Genomic DNA, 13,652 nt, shown 5'->3' on the forward strand with positions numbered 1-13,652 from the left:
ACACACACACACACACACACACACACACACACACACACACACACACAGGAAAGGCCATTTGAGGACAAAGTGGGAAGACGGCCCTCTACCAGCCAAGCAGAGAGGCCTCCAAGTGAAACCAACACATCTCACACCTTGATCTTGGACTTCAGCCTCAAGAATTGTGGGAAAAGAAGTTCCTGTTGGTTAAGCCCCACCCCCCATGGCCTTTTATTAGGGCAGGCCCACTGAACTAATAACATCTCACATAGTTACCTTTCCCAGGTGGAGTGCAGTGGCACAATCTCGGCTCATTACAACCTCTACCTCCCGGGTTCAAGTGATTCTCCTGCCTCAGCCTCCCGAGTAGCTGGGATTACAGGCGCCCGCCGCTATGCCCAGCTAATTTCTGTATTCTTAGTGGAGATAGGGTTTCACCACGTTGCCCAGGCTCGTCTCAAACTCCTGGCCTCAAGTGATCTGCCCACCTTGGCCTCCCAAAGTACTGGGATTACAGGCATGAGCTGCCGTGCTCAGCTGGGGACAGGCTTTTGAATGCTGACTCTTTAAAAAAACAAAAGCAAAAAAAAGGTGGTTTTATTTATTTATTTATTTATTTTGAGACAGAGCCTTACTCTGTCATCCAGGCTGGAGTGCAGCGGCACAATCTTGACACTGCAGCCTCCACCTCCCGAGTTCAAGTGATTCTTTTAGCCCCAGCCTCCTGAGTTGCTGGGATTACAGGTGCGTGCCACCATGCCCAACTAATTTTTTTATTTTTAGTAGAGACAGGGTTTCACCATGTTGGCCAGGATGGTCTCCATCTCCTGACAGTGATCCGCCCACCTTGGCCTCCTAAAGTGCTAGGATTATAGGAGTGAGCCACTGCGCCTGGCCAGAAAGGTGTATGTTTAAGGCCTACACTGCAATGTGTTGATACACGTAGTGAACCGACAACTACCTTCAGGTTAATTAACGTATCCATCATCTCACATAGTTACCTTTCAGTTTTTATTTTTTGTGGTCAGAGTACCTAAAATCTACTCCTGTAGCAAATTTCCAGTATAAGCTACAATATTATTAACTCTGGTTCCATCCTGAGCCTAAGAGCTCTAGACTTGTTCATGGAGTGAAGTGCAACTTTCTAACCTTTGACTTCTATCTCCCCATTTTCCCCACTCAGCCCACCTTTATTTAGAATCTGGGGGAAACAGAGACTGATGTGCTCTATCTGATGATAAAATTCCATAATGTTAGTTAGAAGGGAGGAGGGTAACATCATTTTTTTTATGTCTGGGAATCAGAAATCCTATTAGACAAAGTTAGAAAAGGCCATCTGTGTTCTGTTTGGCTTTGTATTGGATTCATTCTGAATCAACTACTAAAAACAAAAGGCCTTGCTTCATTTCTTCTTTCTTGTTTATATTTGAAAGCACTGTTTGGGTTGTCACTTGTGTGATGCCTTTACTTTTTTTTCCGGGACTGTGGGTGGTTTTGGCAAAGATGTCAAAAGGTTGGGGTTTACAGCCTGAGGGTGGGTTTATGAGCAGCATCATTCTACAGAAACACAGAACTGTACAGATAGGGCGGACCACAGAGCGCGGCCTGAAACAGCAACCTATCAGCCTCCCCTTGCTACCAACACCTGCTCTGCCCCACTGGATCCCAGGTGCACTTGTGGCCATGTGTGTGGGTGAGCTTGAACCTTGCCTCTCCACCGAGAACAAAGACCCCTCCCCAACACCACGAAAAATATCAGCATGGAACATGGACGTTCCCGTCAAACAATGAAATATGTCAACCCAAACTGCTGTGCCATCATTGGCAAAAGCGAGCTGACTTTTCTGTATGCATTTTGTATCATTTTCCTGGATTCTTTCCCAAAACTTGATAGACCTTAGGAAAGCTATTTTGAGACTTTGCTGACAGTTTTTCTGGACCCACAGTATGTATTTCAGACATTTCAATAATAACTCTGTGACCTCATTAAATGTGTATTTTTGTATGAGCCTGTGGGTATCAGCGTAAGGCCACATGTTATATTCTTATTTAAAAATCCCAAGTTAAAAACAACCCTGACCTTTTAGAGTAATGTCCATACATCTGAGTTTGGACCAGGAGAGAAAGGCGTAGTCCACTACAATCTTTTACCAAAAAAAATTGAAGCAATGTTTTTTCTAAAATATGGTATAAGCTAGAATTCTTTGATTTGCCGAAATCATACAGATTTTATACATCGTTTGCTTGTCATATTCATGTGGATGATTTGCAAATGTGCAGCCTTGAGTCCAGCTATCTTGCTCTTCCTGCGGGCATTGTTCATTCCTCTGTTCACCTGGTTCACAGTTTATATCACAGAACTCACAACGAGGTGGGGAGCTGACTCCTGTCTGGAGTCAGGAGCTCTGGATTCGAGTGCATGCTCACTCATCGATAACACTGAGCAGGCAATTCACAAAAGCCACGTTGTGCCACAGCCTCTTGAACAGCAACTCAACACATGTCCTGGAGCCACCTCATAGAGTTGGGTTAATTGAGATAATGAATGTGGCCAGCTTTGACAATCTTACAACAGGAAGTCTTTGAAACTGACGAATGAGCCTGCACGTTCTGTGTCACTCCCATGCTGCTAGCCGTGCCCTGCCTGTTCTTAGTGTTCTTGGAAGACACCTGAGCTCTTACTTTAACTCCCCAAGGTGTGTGGTTTGGTTTTGCTGACAACAATGCAATTTGTTCCTAGAGGCTCTGACTTCACTCTGTAGAAGGGTAAGGAAGGCACTAGCCTTAGGGGAGGGATCAAGCCATTCTACTGAAGGTACAGCTGGCAGCCTGCTTGGAGCATGGTCTTTGCTCAGGAATTGTTTTCCTTCTTTTTTTTCCCCACCTTTAAGTAGAAATGTGTGTAAGGACACAACTAGATACTGATTTGCTAAGTTCAATGACATTCAAAGTGAAAATGACACATGCCCTTCTGGATCATTTTCATTGCAAAACGTGTTCATTCTTTCCCCATTCCGTGTGCATGAAGTGCCTGCTAAGGGCTGGGCAGAGTGCTGGATGATGGGAACTGTGTGAGCCCACACAGGTGTGGAGCCTGTTCTCAGGGAGCGAGAGGCTGGGTTGGTGAGGAGGCACACTGCACTGGACATTGCTTGAGCAACCAGAGGAGATGATAGGTGTGATCCAGGCACATGGAAGGAGAGTCACATGGTTCTCTGAGAGCTTGTGAGGAGACTGGTAGATCTGGGATGGCCGGGAGCTGTGACGTCGGAAGGAGGTAACCATGTGTGCAGGAGGCAGCGGTAAGTGCAAGGACCCAGTGTGTGGGAAGAACAGAGGCAGGTTGGGGCCCCAGCACTGGGTTCATCCTGCAAGCTCATGTATCAGGGCCTCAAGGCCACCTCTGATGACTGCCTTCCCTCCCTGAGCCTCCTTCAGCAAGAGTGAAGCTCCTGAATGATTTGGGCTTGGTGTGGCAGTGTGATCTCATTGTATAAGGTGTTTTGATTATATGTGGACTTTTGCACCAGGACCTATTTTAATTGCTGGGGATGTAATGCTGAATGAGTCTGACCAAGCCTCTGCCTTAGCGGAGTTTGCCTTCTACATGGGCAGGGGCTCAGATAAGAATCTAACAAACCTAGAACTGGGCAGTGCAATGTCAGAGACTATTGAGTGTTATAAATAGAAATAGATACAGTGTAACAATGGTCCAGAGGGCCCTAGAAGGTTGCATTGCTGTGGGCAGGGAGGTCTGGGAAAGGCTTTGGAGTATGGGTGTTGGGGCTGTCCCTTGACCAGAGACTGGAATGGTGAAGCCAGCCTTGCCAAAGAGCCCCCTCTGTGACTTGCTCTGGGACTCTGACGGCAGGGGTCTGCCTCCCTGCCTCCTCTCTACCACACAAAGCAAATGCCTTCCCCAAGGACAACAAAGGGGAAGAAAAGAAAATGAAGAAATCAGAAAGGATAAAACCAAGAGAGATCACCAAAGGCGTGTGATGCAAATACTGATCACATCAGTAAGAAAATTGTTTCCATCCCTGATTTGCTTTTCCTTTAAATAGGACATTCAGTCATAGCTTCTCTATAAAATTGATTTATTGTGTTGAAATAATTTCCGTAGCAGGGGAACTAATTTGATTGTGTAGCATAAAGAAAATGTATGTGGGACAATGGGGAAGAATTGAGCTCAAATGAATCCAATATATTTTAATCTCTGCAATACAGATTATATTTTCAATTAAGAAGCTGAACTTGCCTGTGTTCAGCGGGCGGGAGCTTCCCAGAGCACGTCCCGCATGCATTTATGGGTCATAAGTCACTTACCATTAAGAAGGTAGACGATCGTTAGCGCATGATCACCCAATTGCCTCCCGTTAATAGCAAAGTCAATGCACCCCATCGCTGTGGCCATATTCGGGTGGTAAAATGTGGAGTTATGTGGAAAGTGCAACTGTTATATTAGTGAATACAATTTACTAGAGGGAATAAGGAAATTCTGAATTCCATCCCCTATGACCCATGGAATGCCCATATTCATGGTCAGGTATGAAAGTGGGTTTTGGGCCACCTGTGCCCTGCCTGGAAGCAGAGCATAATGTGGCCATGTGTCTGATCAGCTCTGCCTTACTGTGTTTAACCCAAGCTCTGTCATAGACAGACTTTGGTCTTTGCTCGATGCGTGCTTTTTAATAGCAAAGTCAATGCACCTCATCACTGTGGTTGTATTCGGGAGGTAAAACATGAAGTTATATGGAAAATGGAACAGTTGTATTAGTGACTACAATTTACCAGACGGAATAAGGAAATCCTGAATTCCATCCCCCATGGTCCATGGAATGCTCATATTCATGGTCATGTATGAAAGTGGCTTCGGGGCCACCCATGCCCTGCCTGGAAGCAGAGCATAATGTGTCCATGTGTCTGATCAGCTCTGCCTTACTAACTGTGTTTAACCCGAGCTCTGCTGCAGGCAGACTTTGGTCTGTGCTCTATGCATGCTTCTGGCATGATGTAGGAGTTGCTTGCCAGTGATGGGTGGAGGGTGAGGGCAAGACGCTAGCTAGCCTCTGTCCAGTGGTCCACTTGTCTGGGATCTCATTTCATCTTGAATCAACCCATAAGATGGAGGAGCCATGATCATCATATGTATAGGCATGGAATCTGCCTCGTGGGCTGTTGTGGATAGAACCCAGAGCCCTTGTTCACTCATTGGTACTCACAATAACTCATTAGATTTTTCCCCTCTCTTCCTCCCAGTCCCAGTAGCCATTTAAGAGCAGAAACTTCTGGGGCCTTGCCTTGCAGACATTGGCCTTTGACTCACCTCTTTATGATTAAGACAAGATCATGGAGGAAATAAAGGGATCATTAAAAAAAGAAATTAAAAAAAAAGGAATCTGGCAGGAAAAGCAGAGGCAGATGTGGAGCTGGTTTGAAAATCTATTTCGAGTTTTCCAGTGGCTGGCTGGGTAGGCAGGGGCTGCCAACACACAGGGCCCGGTGCAGCCAAGGAGCAGTTGCGTAAGTCCTTGTGTAAGTAGTAACGAAATGCCCAGGGCTCCCTTGAGCGTGGCCACGTGGCTGGGAACCTGTCAGGTTTTATAGTATCAAATCAGACACCGTGTACCAGGATGGAGAGCCCGGAAAGAGGTCAGAGCTGGGGTAGGGAGGCGGGGTCTGTAAACCCAATAGCAGTGTGAGGAATGGGCTCAGGAAGATGGGTTAAACAGAGGTGTCCCAGGGACATTGGAGATCCCAAAACTGGACGTGGGGAGAGAAGAGACAGGGACAAGAATAACAATGGTGGTAAGGTGGTGAGTCTCAATTTAAAATCTGGCCACGATGCCATTCATTTAGGCACTTGCTTGTTCTAGTAATATTTATTAAGCACTAGGTCTGGCAGATGTGGCATGGATCTGCCTCTGGGAAACGCAGGATCTGGGGCTCCAAGTCGTCCATCCATGTCCTCTGGAGCCTTCCCTGTCGACTGTCCCTTTACCTTTTCTTTCCATGCAGTAGATTCTTCTACTGCATGGAAACTCCTTGACCTCACCCTCACCCCTACTGTGGACACCCCTGTTTTGTCCTTCACAGCCAGACCACACAGAGTGGTCCCTAGGTCCGCAGCTTTCACTCCTTTATCTCCCCATGAGGCTAACAAAATCTGTACTTCTGCAGTTACCAATGGTGTCCTCATCAATAAGCCCACATTACGGCCCTCTCCAGTCTCAGACACTGTTGATGGCGCCCTGGCTTTTAAGTGCTCTTGTCCAGTACCTTCCATGACCCAGCATCTGCCGTTTCCCTCTGGCATTGTCTCATTCTTTTTCTACCTCTCGATTTCTTTCTCTCCCCTCCTCTCTCCTCTCCTCCCTCCCTCCCTCCTTTCCTTTGTCTATCCTCTCAGAGATGTCCCCTCTGGTGGGGATGTCTCTACTGTGGATATTTCTGGTGGCTGAGCAAAGTGCCTGTGGTTCCTTTCAGCCAATTGTCCTGAAGCAAAGGCAAGCCACTTAAACTGCAGCTTCTCTGATGTATCTTCTAAAAGACCAACATCGGTATCCACAAAGGGTGTTTTTGTGTAACCACAGACACTCAGGTAGGTCTGTGAGACCTTCCTCTGTGGGTGATGAGTCTGGGTTTTAGCTTCTCGGTTCTCCAGACCACATGGCCACTGATCCATGAGGCGCACAGAAGGAAGGGCAGTCACGTGGCTGCTGCTTTGAGTTCTGCCACCTATGAGCTGGGTAACCTGGGCAAGTGGTGAGCCTCATTGATCCTTCATTGCCAGCAGTAAATTGGGGAGAGCCATTGAGAGGGTATTTGTGAGCTCCTGGCCCAGCAGGTAGCATACTAGAACTGCTTGATCAATGCGAGCCCCCTTCTCCTTCGTGGGAAGAAGAGGAAGTCTGTTCCTCCCCTGCGGTGCATTTGGCATCTGAGCTGGTGTTCAGCACTTCCGTCGCTGCTGTGTGGTACCAACACCTCCTGTGGAATAAGCCCCTGTGCTGCTCCATCCTCCAGGCAGAACGGGCAGCAGAGTAAGATGCTGCATGCAGAGCTGGTTCTTGGTTCTTGAGGAAAGGGAACGGTGGCTCTCCCTCAGCTTAGCTGTGAGTGGTCACAGGATCAAGGAACAGCAGGAAAACAAAGATACTCTCAAGGCCATGGAGAAGAAGTGTGATGTAGATGCTGGCACAGAAGCCCCCGGTGGTGGAGAAATCTGATTCTGATGCCTTCAACCCTCAAGTGTCAGACAGCAAGAGATGGGCTGAGCAAACATCACCCATCTCAAATTCAGTTGACAAGCAAGCACCAGCCACATCTCCTGGGAAACACGAAGTGGCCTTAACTGTCATCTGCCTGTCATCTCATATTTTACCATTAATCAGGCATTTATTAAATAATTCTGTCAATAATAGAAATCAGAAATGCCTGGAAAGTAGATTTCCTGCAGGGCACATGAAGAAGACAGCCTCTGTTTGGCTCGCACTGAGACTTCTGCGCAGGACTGGGGACCCACATACATGTCATCTCAGGCCAGCTTTCTTTCCAAACCCACCTTGCAGATGTGACAGCTAAAGTGTCATCCAGTATTCAGTCACGCCTCTCTCGGGGGAGAGCCCCACCATTGGGAGCTGAGCAAAGGCAATATTTCGGTTGTGTTTTTCAAAGACACTGTGAGTTGGTTATCACTAGACATGGGTGTAAGTTAACTGTTGTCTCACCACTTTGCTGCCAGGTTATAATCAAAGAAAGTCTTAGATCAAAGTCAGCCACACACAGAGACATTTATGAAAAACACTTTTGCACAGTCAGTGCATACAGTCTGTTCTTAGGCTTCATAAAACCCTCCTCCCCATCATTTGAGGTGCTCTGTCTGGGCCTTGATAAATGATTCATTAGAAGCAAATGAGAAAGTATTCTGGAGGCGAGATTCATCTTCACGGATAGTCATCTTAGGGAACCAGCATCCTCCAGACCCATAGCTTGCTCCAGAACGTAGGGTCCAGTGTTTTGCAGTGTCCTTCCATGCTGGGCTTCTTACACACACACATGGAATCCAGCATAGCCCGGGAGAGTCCCTGAAACATTGTAGCTCATCCACATACCTTGCATGGTGTGGATTTCAACAAGGAGAACCCATTTCTCTTAATCATTATACTCATAGAAAACACAAAGCTCACAAAAGAAAATAATTTCTAACTATTATTGTTTTGCGGTTTCTGCTTTTGATCAAGATAAGGATAGCGGAAGCACCCACCCAGCTCACTCTCAGGGAATGGGGTTTTCTGGTTAAAGGTTGGCAACCAACTGACAGGTTGTAGCACATCCTTGAAGCTGGCACTCACTGTTTGAGTACTTGAGAGTAATTTGCAGACTTCCTGAGTCTTTCATTTTGCTTACTGTGCATCAGGAGCTGTTGTAGGCACTCTATGTAATTTGAGCTTATTTAATGGTTACCACGTAGGAGGTTGCTGGACTCTTGACACCCGTTTCATGGATGCAGAAGCTGAGGAAATCTCCCCAAGGTTTACACAGCCAACTAACTGGTAAGTGGTAGAGCCTGGATTTCATCTCTGGGTGTTTATTCCTAGAGTCCCTGCTCTCACCACTGTGTTAACCTGCTTCTCAACACCAACCAAAACTTGAATCTCGTCTTCCAGATCTCAAGCTTGGGCTTTTCTTAAGGAGGATGCTCAGGGTTATTTGATAGCTGAACTCCTCCTGTATGTCCAGGAAAGAATAAAGACCAGATGGTCTTGTTATGAAAAGGTAGCAGACTTTAACTACAAAATGGGAAAGGAGTAATCCTTTGTTTACAAGGACAAAGTAGAGAAAACTGTTCTTAGGCTTAGGGTAGGTGATTCTATCTTATCCCTTCGAATATACAGACAAAGCTATACATTCAAGATATTGTGGGTTCCCTTCCAGACCACCATGATAAAAGTGAATTTTGCAATAAATCAAGTCACACAGATTTTTTGGTTTATAATGTATTTTCTTAAGTGTCAAAAGTATATCTTAAAAAAAAAAAACAATGTATATACCTTAATAGAAATACTTTATTGCTAAAAAATGCTAACAATTATCTGAGGCTTCAGCAAATCTTAATCTTTCTGCTGATAGAGAGTCTTGCCTCAATGTTGATGGCTTCTGACTGATCAGGGTGGTGGTTGCTGAGGACTGAAGTGGCTATGACAATTTCTTAAAGTAAGGGAGCAATGAAGTTTGCCACATCATTTGATGCTTCCTTTCACACAAGATTTCTCTGTAGCCACACAGATTTCTCTGTGATGCTGTTTGATAGCATTTTACACACACTAAAACTTCTTTTCACATTGGAGTCAATCTTCTCAAACTCTGACACTGCTTTGGCAACTAACTTTATGTAATATTCTAAATCCTTTGTTGTCATTTCAACAATGTCATCAGAATGTTCACCAGGAGGAGATTCATCTCAAGAAACCACTTTCTTTACTCATAAGCATGAGTAGGAACTCTTTTTCCATTCAAGTTGTATTATGAGATTGCAGCAATTCAATCACATCTTCAGAGTCCACTTGTAATTCTCGTTCTCCGCTATTTCCACTACATCTGAATTTACTTCTTCCTCTGAAGTCTTGAACCAGAAAAAGTCATCCATGAAGATTAGAATCAGCTTCTTCCAAACTCCAGTTAATGTTGATATTTTGACCTCCTCCCATGAATCATGAATATTCATAATGGCTTTTAAGATCCTGAATTTTTTTTCCAGAAAGTTTTAAATTTACTTTGGTCAGATCTATTAGAGGAATCACAATCTATGGCAGCTATACCCTCATGAAATATATTTCTTAAATAATAAGATTTGACAGTCAAAATTGCTTCATGATTCATGGACCACGGAATGGATGTTGTATAAACAGACATGAAAACAACATTCGTCTCCTTGTGCATCTCCATCAGAGCTCTTGGGTGACCAGGTGCATTGCCAATGAGCAGTAATATTTTGAAAGTCATCTTGTTTCTTAGTATTAGGTCTTAATAGTGAGCTTAAAACATTCAGGAAACCGTGCTCCAAACAGGTGTGCTGTCATCCAGGCTCTGTTGTTGCATTTCTAGAGCACAGGCAGAATAGATTTGGCGTAATTCATAAGGGCCCTAGGATTTTCAGAATAACAAATGAGCATTGGCTTTAACTTCAGGTCACCAGCTGCCTTATCCCCCAACTACAGAGTCAGCCTGTCCTTTGAAGTGTTGAAGCCAGGAATTGACTTCTCCAACCTAAATATGAAAGTCCTAGATGCCATCTTCCAATATAAGGAGGTTTCATTAACATTGAGAGTCTGCTTTTCAGTGTAGCCACCCTCATCAGTGGTCTTAGCCAGGTCTCCCGGAGAACAAGCTGCAGCTTCTCCATCAGTACTTGCTGTTTATCTTGCATTTTTATGTTATGGAGATGGCTTCTTTCCTTAAGAACCAACCCCTGACACCACATGTTCTCACTCATAGGCGGGTGCTGAACAATGAGAACACATCGACACAGAGAAGGGAGCATCACACACTGGGGTCTGTTGGGGAGGGGACTAGGGGAGGGACAGCAGGGGTTGGGAAAGTTGGGGAGGGATGACATGAGAAGAAATGCCAGATGTGGGTGACGGGGGGGATGGAGGCAGTAAACCACCTTGCCATGTATGTACCTATGCAACAATCCTGCATGATCTGCACATGTACCCCAGAACCTAAATTACAATAAGAAAAAAATAAAATAAAGAATCAACCTCTGGTAGCTTGAAATCTTTCTGCTGCAGCTTCCTCACCCCTCTCAGCCTTCACAGAATTGAAGAGAGGTTCGGGCCTTGCTCTGGATTGGGCTTGGGCTTGAGGGAATGTTGTGGCTGGTTTAACCTTCCCTTCACACCACTACAACTTTCTCCAGGTCAGCGGTAAGCCTGTTTCACGTTCTTATGCGTGTGTTCACTGGAGTAGCACTTTTAATTTCCTTCAGGAACTTCTTTGCATTCACGGCATGGCCAACCGGCACAGGAGGCCTAGCGTTCGGCCTGTCTCTGCTTTCTACACACCTTCCTCACTCAGCTTAGTCATTTGTAGCTTTTGATTTCAGGTGAGGGTCCTGTGGCTCTTCCTTTCACTGAACACTCAGGGGCCATTGTATTCTTATTAATTAACCTAATTTCAATGTTGTTATGTCTCAGGGAAAGGGCAGTCGGTGAGGCAGTCAGAACACACATTTATCCATTAAGCTCTCTGTCGTAGATGGCTGCAGTTCCTGGCACCCCAAAATAGCTGCAAGAGTGACATCAGGCCAGATGCAGTGGCTCACACCTGTCATCGCAACAATTTGGGAAGCCGAGGAGGGCAGATCACCTGAGCCCAGGAGCTCGAGACCAGCCTGAGCAACATGGTGAAACCTTGTCTCTACTAAAAATACAAAACTTAGCCAGGCGTGGTGGCACACACCTGTAGCCCCAGCTACTGAGGAGGCTGAGGCAGGAGAACCGCTTGAACCTGGGAGGCGGAGGTTGCAGTGAGCTGAGATCATGCCATTACACTCCAGCCTGGGTGACAAGATCAAGACTCCATCTCAAAAAAAAAAAAAAAAAAAGTGATGTCAAGGATTCTGGACCATAGATCACTTACAAATATAATAATAATGAAAAAGTTAGAAATACTACATGGACAATGACAGCTGAGAAAAGTCCTATGCGCTCAATAATTGAATGATGATAATTCTCAGCCACCATAAAATCAAAGAGCTAGAAGCTCTCAGCTACAAGACTTTCTCTTTTCCTAAGAGCCTTGACAGCAGCTGAGCCATCATGGACATCAGTCTCCTCAATTCTCCTTTGCCCACTGCAAGCTGAGAAGATCTTTTGGAGACCTCTTTTGAAACACATAACGAAAAAGATGACAGAAGCCGCCATCTTTTGTATCTTTACCATACTTGCAACAGCAGCTACCAATTATTGAACAGCTGGTAGGACTCGGCCTCTCTAAAGACACTGAGGCTTCTCATCTCCCCCTTCTCAAGTCCTCAATAAGGAAAATGAGTTCAGAGCTGTTATTAACTTGAGGAAGGTTGCACAGCCGATATGAATCAACATGACTGTCACTTGTAGATCACTTATGGCTCAACATGACCTGAGGCCCCTGCTCTTTCTGTTTCTCCACTTCTTTTCGTGTTTCCCCTAGCTCTTCTTCACTTAGAAAGACCCAGCAGGCCTGGCGAGAGTGAAACTAAGTGAGTAGTGAGTAGAAGTGGCCCAGCACCCGTGAGAAGGGGAGAATGTGGACAGCATCCCCACCTGCCAGGTGGCTAGCACCTAGGCTCCAACACATGGACCAAAAAAGAAAAAAAAAAAAATTGTCTAGGTTTTTAGCCTGTGGCAAATGAGCCTTGAGCAAATGACATGAGTATGCTAAATGATTACAGTGTCCACAGCAGGTCTTGAAAATGAACCTTGATAAATTTTAACCATCGCTGGTGTATGCTGAGCCTGAAATACCTTGAAAGCAGCATTCTCTTTTGTGAGGATTCTATTTCCTTTTAAGCTTTTCTGCCTCAATCCATACAGCTTGCTCAAGACGTCCACCTGCTTCCCTTTGTTCTGGGCTCACTAGGACTAATTTACCTTACTTTTGTAAGGATGTGCTTCTAGATGCTGTGGGGAGTAACGTTTCCACACAGATGGACCTCGGTGAATCGCCACAGACCAGGGGCCGTGCCCTGCAGGTGACCGCCCGCCGTCATGGGTGGTGTTCAGTGAGCAGAGCCATGCCAGGGCTGGCAAGGACTCCAGGTCTTTGGTTGTCATGATGGGGCTTCCGGGTGTGTCTTTGTTGATGCCTGTTTATTAATGCTCCACCTACTTACTCCTGAGGGAGCTGGTTCTCTGGGGAGAGAAGGTTAGAGATTCTTATTCCCGGATTGTTCTGTTTTTTAATCACGGAACTGAGTCACACCAATGGTACAGATAAAGACAGAAAAATTATGACTCCCATGCCTGCAGTTTCTGAAAAATGCCCTCTTTCCTTCTCATGTTTTTCTTTTTTATTGTGGTTTTAGAATATATACATATAACCACAATAAAAAAGAAAAAATACACATATTATAAAAATTATAACCATTTATAAGTGTATCAATCAGTGGTATAATTACATCCACAGTGTTATTCAATTATCACTACTATTGATTTCCAGAATGTTTGTTCATCCCGAGCAGAAACTCTTAACTCCCTGTTCCCATCCCCATGTATAAGGAACTAGGAAAAGACTGGTGGCAGCTGATGACGCACACTCCTACACCCTGGCAAGCAAAGCGTCCAGGGCAGCCTGTCCTGTGCCCAAGGGATGGGGCATGGTCACCCCAACCTCCCCTGCTTCCTCTGCCCATTCATGACTGTGCTTCACTCCAACTGGTGATCACAGTACAACAAGAGGAGCCTGGGAGAGGAGGGAGGAGGCCTGAGGGATGGACACTGGGGTGCTGGGGCGGGGTCTCTGGGGTGAGCAGATACTGGGGCGCTGGGGTGGGGTATCTGGGGTGAGCAGACACTGGGGTGCTGGGTTGAGGGTCTCTAGGGTGAGCAGACACTGGGGTGCTGGGGTGGAGGATCTCTGGGGTGAGTGGACCCTGCGGTGCTGGGGTGGGGGTCTCTGGGGTGAGC

General features: G+C 45.8%; 1 protein-coding gene across 2 annotated transcripts in view; it reads left to right on the forward strand.

Annotated features, from left to right (window-relative positions):
* Positions 1-13,652, forward strand: part of DOCK1 (dedicator of cytokinesis 1) — a 528,332-nt gene that overhangs the window by 391,413 nt on the left and 123,267 nt on the right. The gene's annotated exons all lie outside the window — the stretch shown is intronic.

The sequence above is a fragment of the Sapajus apella genome, unplaced genomic scaffold (assembly GCF_009761245.1).
Source record: "Sapajus apella isolate SASKATOON/1434 unplaced genomic scaffold, GSC_monkey_1.0 scaffold13, whole genome shotgun sequence".
Taxonomy (NCBI): Eukaryota; Metazoa; Chordata; class Mammalia; order Primates; family Cebidae; genus Sapajus; species Sapajus apella.